Below are 11659 nucleotides of genomic sequence, written 5' to 3' on the forward strand. Positions count from 1 at the left end.
CGATTGACTTCCCGGATGCATCGGCCAACTCGTAGGAGCTTGTTCCGAGCCGAGCAAGGACCGTACAAGGAGTGTAGCAGGGGCCAAGTTTCGCGTTGTACTTGTCGACGGCTGAAGATTGGCGAAAATTTCGCTTGAAAACTTGTTGGCCAACTTCATAAATCGGTGCAGCTGTTTTATACCGTAAATCGTAAGTCTTCTTCATTTTATTATAACTATTTTTTATATTTTTAGAAACTAGATCTCGAATAAACTTGTTCGTTTGAATATGTTGCGTTTGTCGATCATTATCCGAAATTTCAACTAGATCTCTATCGACGCGGTGTTCCTTACCGGAATTAACAATTTCGTGCCCGAATATAGTTTTGTAAGGGGAAAATCCCGTGGCACTATGAGGCGTACTATTCAACGCGTGTTCAATTTCGGAAATACGCGAATCCCACTGCGTCTGATCAGTCCTCACGTAAGTCCTGATGCAGGCGTTTATTGTTCGATTCAGCCTTTCTACCGGATTAGACTGGCTGTGGTAGCGGGAGTTGGTCCAGTGTCGAACATGGAACTTGTCGAGAAAAGCCTTGAAATCTTTCGACAGGAAAGTCGAGGCGTTATCAGAAATCAGGCATTCCGGTGTGGAGTAACGTCTAAACCAGTTTTCTTCGAGCAATTTGCAGACAAGTTGAGTGGAGATTTTCTTCACCGGAAATAAGAGGCAAAATTTGGAAAAAATGTCCATCACTACAAAGAGGTGAATATTCCCTAGCTTACTCCTGGGGAGTGATTGGATGAAGTCCAGACCGATGATTTGGAATGGCTTCGTGGCAATCCTTTGGTTGCCCATCGGGGGGTGTTGAGATTGATTGGAGGGTTTACATTCTTTACAAATCATGCATTTCTGAATGTATGACCGTACCTGTTGTGCCATTTTGGGCCAGTAATATAATTTTTTGATTTTCGCGAGGGTTTTTTCATATCCTAAGTGTAACGAGTCGTCGTGATTTTCTGTTAAGATTTGTCGCTGTACATCTTGTGGCACGCAAATTTTCCATGAGAATTGATAGTCGGTAGTTGGTTCATGAGAAGACATCAGTTTTTTAAGTATGCCGTTTTCTATTCTATAATCCTTATAGTTTTCAGGGTTTTCATGGACTTTTGCGACCATGGACAGGTACCAGTTTTGCTGACCCGGTGAGACATGCAGTTCTTCAACCGCTCGAGATAACGCGTCCGGCACGATATTGTCGGAACCACGTCGGTGTTTAATCTCAAAGTCATATCTTTGTAATTCAATACTCCACCTGCACAATCTGGAAGAGGTTCGCCAGCTACTTCGTAAGATATACGTGAGAGCTGATGCATCAGTATACACTGTAAATTTCGACCCTTCTACGTAGCATCGAAATTTCTCAATCGATTTGAGAACGGCCAGTGCTTCCTTCTCGGTTGCGCAATATCTTTGTTGGGTTGTTCCCAGCTTCTGAGAGAAGTAAGCGACGGGTTTTTCGACTGTGTCATAAAACTGAGTAAGCACTCCAGCTATGGCCAGGTCGCTTGCATCGCAATGTATACAAAAAGGCCTGCTGAAGTCAGGGTTTGCTAAAATAGGTGTGCTGATCAACAGTTCCTTTATTTTAACAAACGCTGCTTCAGCTAGGTCGTTCCACTTAACCGATGTGGGCTTGCCTTTGAGAAGGTCCGTTAGGGGCTGTACAACTGCACTGAAGTTCTCAATGAATTTTCGGTAGTAGTTGCACATCCCTAAGAACCTTCTCACGGCACGGAGTGATTTAGGCCTCTCGTAGTTGACTATTGAGTCGACCCTCTCAGGGTTGGGTCGCAATCCCTGTGGACTTAAAATGTACCCCAAATATCCTACCTCAGACACGCAGAATTGGGATTTCGAAATATTAATTGACAGATTAGCCATGTTCAACCTGGATGCAACTTCACGAAGGCGGGCTAGGTGTTCACCGAATGTGTCGCTTACCACAATGATGTCATCAAGGTAAACGAACACAAACGGTTCTAGCTCGCCTCCGCCCAGTATGCGATCCATTAACCGGGCTAATGTGGCCGGGCTGTTGACCAGTCCGTAGGGCATCCGGCGGAATTGGAAGAATCCACGGCCTAGCACTGAGAAGGCTGTAAATTTTTTTGATCGGGGGTGTAGAGGAACCTGGAGAAAAGCCTTAGATAAATCGATCGTGGAAATGAACTGAGATGGACCGAGACGACTGAGAATCCTGTCGGCGTGGGGAAGAGGGTAGGAATCTCTAATGGTTAGTTCATTTAGCTTTCGGGCGTCGATACACAGTCTAACAGTGCCGTCTGCCTTGTCGACGGGAACCAATCTCAACGACCAATCGCTGTAGGATCTTTCTATGATCCCACATTCCAGCATTCTGTCCAATTCGGCATTTATTTGGACTTGTCGCTTCGGAGATACTGGAAAGGGGTTTATGCGAACTGGTGACTTGCTTTTGGCTTCTTCGGTCAGCTCAATACGGTGGGTGATTAGCGGGGTGGCATCTAATTTGTCATTAACGGCTATTTTAAATAAACTCTTCACTTCTTCCAGTTTATTCTGTTGTTCAGGTGAGAGATGAAACCCATCCTGTGAACACTCAACTTCATCAACCGAGATTGGTAGAAGTGATGGTACGATTCCAAACGTGACCCAAAAATCGACTCCTAAGATCAATTTTTGTTTCAAGGATGGAATAACCAACAGATCTATCAATTTAGTTGAATCGTTAAAAGTCACAGGAGTGCTCACGTAACCTACAACTTTCAAATTTTGACCGTTTGCCGTTACAACATCTAGATCGGCTGGGAGGACTTTTAACCGACAGATTTGGATAAGATTTTCGGCTCCTTGGCCTAATATACTTTTATTAGCCCCACTGTCGAGGAGACCGATCAGTGGTAAACCGAATATTGTCACTTTGGCAAACGGCCGACTGTCATTTTGTAAATTAAGGATCAATTCATTCACTTCTGAACCGTTAGAATCAATGTAGTCGGTGGGGTTAACGATTTGGTACCTAGATTGGACCAAATCTACGGTGGGGTCGATTTCTTGTAAGGGATTTTGATCATTTTGGGAAACTACTTGCCCTTTCAAGCAGTTGGTTGTAAGTTTTTTTTACAATAGGGGCAATCATTGGTTTCGAAATTCATGAAACCACAATTTCGACAGAATACGTGGGGAGGTTTTTTACAATTTTTGTAATGGTGACCAGGAAGCCTACAATTGTAGCACCTTCCTTCCGGCAACGGTAGATAGTTGGACAGTAAAACTTCGAGACCATCAGGAGGGGGATTTTTCCTACGGGATTGATCTAAGAAAGACTTCTCTGAGCCACGATATTGCTGCTTCGGTTTCTGAATCTCTTTCCACGGTTCCGATTTCGAACTCCCATAGAAGTAACGCGATTTTTGATTCGTTGTTTCATGATTTTCGCGAGTTTGTGGTTTCGCGCCGGTTTGAATTTCGTTCACCTGATTACGTACACGCGGAGTTTCATCGATAGCTTGAAATTTGTACCAGAACGTAGCATCCAACTGTCTACCAAACGTTTTGAGATCAGCCAAATTGTCGATCTTCGATGCTATTGCGTACCCGCGATAATCAGAACGCATGTTCCTGAAAATAATCTGAAATTTGCGTTTTTCAGATACCGATTTTGTAAAGCCATTAAAAATTTTCTGCATTTCAATCAGGTAATTTTGGAATTTCTCCTTCGGACCTTGTTTACGCGCTATCGCGCGCATTTCGCTTACATGATCGTGGTCCGGTGACAAAAACTCATTTTTCATTTCACGGACCAATTGTTTCCACGACGCGAATTCCTCGTTTTCGATACCGGACATGAACCAAGTTTTTGCCGGCCCACGAAAGAGATTGATTGCCGACCGGAACAGTTCTTGCTGGGACATATTTTCCGAATTCGCGGTAAATTCGATTTCCCGGATGAATCGCATTAGGCCTTGGCCATTATCTTTACCGTCATACCATAAATTCCAATCCGAGACGGGTCGGCCCCTACGCGGAGGAGGCATCACATCGTGACGTGACCTACGTTCGCGACGACGAGGAGTAGGAACACTAGAATCCGAATCCGTTGGTAAAACCCAATCTTCATCTGAGTCAGATCGTTGGAGGCGCGGTGGAACCCGATTATTTTTCTTCATTTTAATGCGCTTCACGTAACGTTCTACTTCTTCCGAATCCGATAAGCGTGCGCGATACCTTTCAGTGGATTTCAATTTTCGCGGCGAAAATCGCGGTTCGACTGGATTTCGACCTACAGCTCCTTCTTCGCTACTTTCCCTCTCACTCATATCGTCCGACCTACTACCACAGAGAACAGACGTACAAGCTCGAACAAAAAATCTTCAAAAAAGTGTGTAAAATTTCAAATGCAGACATCCAAAAAATAAGTTGAAAATTGACTTTAAACAGTGGCACCTATTGCGCCGTTCAAAAGTTACAAATCAAATTTTCAAGTGAACAGTTTTCGAAAAGACGTAACCGTATATATGAACTCATAATTAAACTAATGCCGCTGGAAATTTTACACAAGTTTCGTGGGCTAGCTTATACGTCTGTTCTCTGTGCTACTACTCTCTCGCGGAGATTGATGTTTTGGTTTCCTACGGGAGGATTTATTCTGCGACAAACTTAGATTTGACAACGATTTCGCAATGTTCACCAACAGTTCCGACTGAACTTTCTGTAAGGTACCAATGGGAGAAAAGTGGGCCTGAAAATATCGGAGAATCATTGCCTGTAACTGATCCAGAACTTTTAAATCTGGCTCTAGCTCAGCGACTTCCAGAGCTCTGGTGCATCTGGCGAAGTAGTGCGCTAGTCTGGTTTTTAAAGTTTCTCTAATACCATCAAAGTGCACCCTGTGCTCGAGAATATCAGCAATATTTTTCACTTCGCAATCGATCAAGTATATTTCCTCTTCTACAGTTTTGTCCCAACGAGAATATTCAATATCCGGGTTTACTTCATTCTGTTCTGACTTTAGACGATCTTTCAGACGACGAAGAAGTGCAGCCCTCGAATCCTTTTGAGCAAAAGGAACTGCTCTGATGGTCAATTCATATGCCATTTCTTGTATTGATAAATGGTGAGCCAAAAAATTAGCGTAGATACTTTTGATTTCTGAATCCATTTTATATTTATTAATGTTCTAAAAATATGAAAAAAATATAAATGTAAATAAAGGTAATTTTTTTAATTTGATGATACTATCACGAGTTCATTAATATTGAACACAAATCTATCAACAGCAAATAAATAAATAAATTTTTCACCACTTTCACAGTAACTTTAAATACTAAATAAATAATTTGTATATTAAACTATTCACAAATCGTTTGGAGGACGATGCAAATCCAATCGGGAACCGATTTTCATCCCTCTCCGGGGGATGCGAAATGTAATCCGTGAACTAATTTTTAATGCGGGCGCCAGAATGTTACTCGGAGAAGCTCAGTGGGTGGGAATTTAAGGGATAGAAACAAACAGGAACTCAGGGTCGTTTATGCGTCACAGTACTTTCTTCGGAGGAACTCACCATAGGGAAAGCCACAAGCGCCGAGACAACCAAAGGCGTAGGCGGGTGAGTACCTCGCATGTCCCCAACCGGTGCAACTGAATATTTTTCAAAAGGGCAGAGTTGGTAATTCCCATAGGAGGCCGATCTGGAGGGAAGAGACAGGGTGGGCCTTTTCAGCCGCAAACGGAACACGAACAAAGTTGGTGTAAAAGAATTTAAATTACTCCACTATTGAGAAGCTTTTAGGGGTTCATTTTACAACATTATTTGGGGTTTATTAATAGCTATTTTCCCTAGCGACGTCACATGACATTGTTTTTATACTTGCGGTAAACATTGTGCACTGATAGGTTAGGATTTTCAGCTCTCGATGACCTCGATGTACGGCAGATGTAGATGATTCCAATCGGGAACGGCCGGGTAGGTTATTTCCGGCAAGATTATCATTGGCTCCTTACCGGCGTCCCGGAAGGGCCCACGACAAGCACCGAGATGTCAACGGCCTCGTCGTCCTTGTACCCATGAACAAACGGGTAATTTGATGAATTCGTGGATCGATCGGTATTTGGCGTTCCGATCTCCTCTTTCTGTCCGTTCTGGATTTGAGCCGCGTCGTGTGCTGTGCAACAAGCAAATAAACAAACAAAAAAAAGGCCCTCTTGGACCTTCCAAAGAGGTTATGATATCTGGTGACGTCATTCAATGTGCACGTGTTTTACAATATACATGTTTTTTATAGTTTTCAGTAAATTTACCTTTTTTTTTATGTCGTATTTGTACAGAATTGTTCTTTTCACTAAATGTTGAGTGAATTTTAACCGCTTTTAGCTATTTATATAAATACAAAAATTTTAACGTGTTTTCTTACAAATGTAACATTTTACAACTAACCGTACTACTTTTTATACATTTTTAACGAAACCGCACACTTTTAACGGTTTTAACTATTTTTTTGTTGATGCTTACAGGTAATTTTAGCTTATTTAACCTGTAAATAGTAAAAAGTAATTTTAAACACTCTTACACCACATTTCACAAAAAAACAACGTACTCTAGCAACGACGCGCACTTCCGACTTCTAAAACGGTCACGAACAGAAAGAACTTCCTCTGCGATGCCGATTTGTAAAAAAGACGTCGGCAAGATTTGAGAGAATTACAAGGTGCGTCGCTCTCCGGGTGGTGACACTTCCCCGTCACGCCAATGGATGACCGACGCCCATGGATAACCCAGAAAGAGAGTGACTGTGCGCGATGACAGATAGGTGGGATGTCTGCCGTTCTGTTTTCGAACGACTGTTGTAGCGTTCTCCATAAAGGACAGGGATTATTGGATTTTGTGACGGAGTCCACAATAAAAAAAGTAACCACGGTTACAAAACATCCATAGAATTGCTCGTCCCGAGCTAAAATCATTTATAATATTGCTCGTCCCGAGCTAAAATCATTCATATAGTTGCTCGTCCCGAGCTAAAATCACTGTTATTACTGCTCGTCCCGAGCTAAAATCATTCATATAGTTGCTCGTCCCGAGCTCAAAACATTCATAGAATTGCTCGTCCCGAGCTAAAATCATTCATAATATTGCTCGTCCCGAGCTAAATCACTGTTATTATTGCTCGTCCCGAGCTAAATTCATTCATGCATTTGCTCGTCCCGAGCTAAAATCAATCTTACTATCGCTCGTCCCGAGCTAAAAATCTTTCACATTATTGCTCATTCCCAGCTTTCATCTTTTTGTTGATAATTGCTGGCAACGATTCGATCCCTCCTCGCTTTCAATTTTGCTTCACATGCATAAATGACTTGACGTTACAAAATAAACTTACCAGTTTATATCTGCCATTTTCTCTCAGTGTTTAACACTTCGATTGCACCACTACAAACAAAACCGGCCACAACATCAACAGCGCTTGCGCGCCAGCAACTTCTTCATTAGAAATTTCTTTCACTTCTACTCACCATTTTTTCCGATTCTTTCCACTTTCAATATGTTGCGCGTTGAGTGATTCCAATAAAATAAAATTTCGGTTCGTTGGTTTATTTTCCTCGTAAACATGAGCAAATAACCTGCCACGGTCGCCAATATGCAAACTGAACATTCACAAGGAATCACTCAACCTGCAACACACGACATTGGAATCAACTACACACGACACACATGAATTTGGAATCAACTATGTTGTCCATTTGACTCTAAGTGGCCGACTTACTATCAGCTGCTCTATCTGCCATCTGTTGGGTAATAGAAGAACTCCTGAGGCTAAAAAGTTTCCTACCTACTGAGTTCCGCCAGGGATCTCATTCAGATTTTCTAACGATATCTAAAAGGCAAAAGATGGGCTTGTTAGCGGGAAATTTGTTGAAGGTCGTGGTTCCTCCCAAAAAGATTGTGTGGGAGAGGAGATCAGCCCCATGTAGCTTAGGGATCAAAAGAGATGAGAAGAGAGGGAACTTCAACAGCATCCAATGCCTTCGGGCATTGTTTGAAGCAATGGGGTGTTCATTTTCTTTGTTGGAAGACCGTCAGCTCAACTGATAGTAGAGTCAAAAGGTGTGGTGCCGTGCAACTGTTAAGACGCGCTAAAGCTTCCTAAAGCGTTCTGATTGCTCGAGAAAAATCAGAGTTCGATTAAAAGCAAAAATAAAATTGTAAACCGAATCGAACATCTCAGATTTTTCTAAATCGAGCGAGTAGGTGCATCACATTCATCGGTGCATATTATTGAAGAGTTTGAGGTTAATCCCACCGTTCAACGTGGGTGTAAATCTAGAGTTCCCAAAATCAACAACTTTTGGAATAAAGCTATGTATGAAAACCTCATCTGATCGCTTGCGTTGGTCACCCTATTGCTGAAAAGAAAAACGTGGCACTCATCCATCCCCTGGTTTGACTATTCGACCAAAGAGTTACTGGTTCAGGAAATTTTCCCGTGGCAATTCCGGTCTCAGGTGGCGCTCGACAACATTTCCGCCTCACTTCCGTTACTACTGCCACCGCGTGGCCGGTTCTCGAGCTAAAAGCGTCGTCAAGTGATAGAGCTTCCATCTTATAAAAAGCTCTTCATCGGAAAAGCTGAATCGCCAAATCATCGCAGCCTCGACCAGGGATGCCAGGACTCCCGGAAGGAGATCTACCAGAAACAGGTTTGTTAGCTTGTAAGGGGAAAAGTGTTTAAAAAGCTCAACCACGTGACCTTACGTACTGATTGAGATATTAGGCCAGACCGTTTTTTTGTTGTATGGTATTTATGCTGATTGGCCTATTTTGAGGAAGGGTTGACGAATCTTCCGGGACGGGATCGTAGATTTTTTTTTAATATTGCACTGCTTTGAGATTTCCTCTTCGATTATCCTGGGTGAAACGTTAGGACCCTTCTTAGAAGTTGTTGGAAGCGCTGAATGGTGATTGAGTGCGTTTGATTTAAAATTTCAACCTGCCCTGAGAGGGAGGCTTAAGCCGGGCACCCTTGAAGAACGCCTCCGCAGCCCTTCATTAACGAAGGTGGCGCTTAAGCTGCAGAGTGTTGGGACAAATTCATTCGTTACATTTTGGCGCCCAACGTGGGGCCTGATTGAAATAGTTGGCATATTGGTGTGGCATTTTAAATTGGTTTTATAAATTCTTTCAATTCGAATTGATTGAAAAAAAAATTATTTTGGTTAGATTTTTAATTTTTTTTCGTAGCTTTATTGTTTCTGAATTAGCTTTGTATTTTTTAGTTTAGAAGTCTTGGATTGATTTATTGAGCTTAAGTGGATTGAATTTTCAGTTCTATTTCATAACTATTTTTTCGTAATAATATAAGTATAATTTTGTATTAATTTTATAAATTTTAATTTCCTTATTTTTTTTGCATTGATAAAATGGAATTTTATCGGATGAATGTGAATGATTTAGAAGACGATGAAATCAATTATGAGTTGTTACTTCGCGGTCAGCCTCTAGAAGGCTCTATCGAATCTCGTAAACGAACCTTACGGAATTTATTACGCGCGGAAATAACCGGTCAAACTCTTAGCACTCCGGATGGTGCATTGGAAGGTGACATAAATTCAATCCCTTATAAACTTCAAGAAATAGAACAACAGTTATCAAGAGTTGGTTCTAAAAACTGTTTAAGTCGATTAGTTCACTATCATCAAAGAATCCATCGTTACGTGACTCGCGATCGGACTCAAACGGAAAACAAAAAGTTACTCTTAGATTTATTAAGACGTATATCGACGAAATATTTCCAAATTGACTTCGATTCGTTACCCTTGTTTAAACAGCGCGTGTCAGAAAAAAATCGAACTGAAAAAGGTGCCGCAGACTTAATCGACTGGAAAAATTCTACTGAAGTCGGACCGGAAGCGCGGGAATTCAACCCTGAAGATGAGCCATGTACCGGTGCTATGGGCCCGATAAGTAAACCGTTAACTAACACGATGCCAGAAGATAAGCCTCTTCCTAATCCATTTTCGACCTTAGGCGCGTATCCAAAGAAACCGTTTTTCCATACATTACCGGAAAGACGATGGAACGAGCTAGGAATCACCAAAGAAACTTTGAGCGCTAGGAAGAATGTTCAAAAGGTGAACTTCTTCACTCCTACTCCCGAACATTTCAAAAGGAGTGGAGACAAGTTAGATCACCCGCATACTAAAAAACTATAGCTTAAACAGTCTATACGAAACATCAACAGTTCTAGAAATAGTGATGGTCTCTGTAAAAGTAGCTGTAATATTAAACTTTACTTCGACAACGTTAAAAAAGAAAAATGAACGTTCGTGTGGAAAAGTAATGGTATTCGGAAAGGTGAACGAATGGTATGCACGATTAACTTTAAATTTTTTTGAATCGTCAAAATTATCCCGAACCGTTTTCCATAGCGTTAATGTCTTCTGTCAAACCCACGTCGAAAATGGCCGAAATGCGAATCAAAGATGCCAGATGATTTTGCAAGAAATCAGTACACACTTATTAAATCTTAAAATTTTTTTTATATACTTTTACAACTTTTTAGAAAAGATCTACTTTAATAAAAAAGAAGTTTCTCTTGGAAACGCCTGCATGCAGCCAGATGGCTTTGTAAACAAAATTTGTACAGATTGATGAAAACAATTTTAATTTTTTTTTATATTCTGATACGGTTCGAGAGTAGTTTTAATGACAATAATTGAACTTGGATGCTACATATGTATTACATCACACTAAAGGAGGTTTAGCACTTGATTTACAAATGCTTTCAACAAACGCTTTAAGTGACTTTATTCAAGATAATTATAATATGAAAGTTTATTTGTGAATCCATGGACTCAATTAATATTTATTACATGCTTGTTAAGAAGCCTAAGGCCGATGACATAGTGAATACGATGCGATGCGATGCGGTGAATGCGGTTAAATGCGGTGAACCACATTTGATGAAAATGTATGTGAATCGCTTAAACCTGACATACTCAACGCGGCGAAGCAGATGTCAATTTGTTCCGCCGCTCGAGTTCGCGTAGGCTGCGTCCGTAAATTTTCCGCCAATTCGCATCGCATCGCACTCACTATGTCATCGGCCTAATGCGGTACATTCCATGAAACATCAGTTGCAGAAAATGCCATTCTCTACATAATCCACATTATTTCACATTTCATTTAGTATATCATATGTAAATAAAACAACGAGTCAAAAGGAATCAAATTGGAAGTAAACATTCCAATTGCGCTCTTGTTGCAAATTTTAGGCTTTTTCTTCTGTTAAGGGGTAGAGCTTGAAGTTTCGATGGTGTAAAAACAACAATTATTACTGATTCCGTCAGAAATCGTTTTTTAAGACGAATGCGAGAACTATGGTTATTTTTAATTTAGGCTAGAAAACATGCAATCAGGTGACATAATATCATCGATTTTGTGTAATAGTTTTGCTAATGAATGAATTGATTCATTATAATTTACTACGAATCAACATTTAATTTAGTTGACCTAAATGTTTAACATTTTCTGTTCTGTGGCGGATTCCGGAGGTTGAAGTCAGGTTCAGTAAACAAATCCTCAAAATTTATCGTGAGACAATTTAAAGCTACAATTTATTTTGGTATTAATAATAATAATAA

Source organism: Uranotaenia lowii, unplaced genomic scaffold (assembly GCF_029784155.1).
Source record: "Uranotaenia lowii strain MFRU-FL unplaced genomic scaffold, ASM2978415v1 HiC_scaffold_136, whole genome shotgun sequence".
In the NCBI taxonomy this organism is placed as follows: Eukaryota; Metazoa; Arthropoda; class Insecta; order Diptera; family Culicidae; genus Uranotaenia; species Uranotaenia lowii.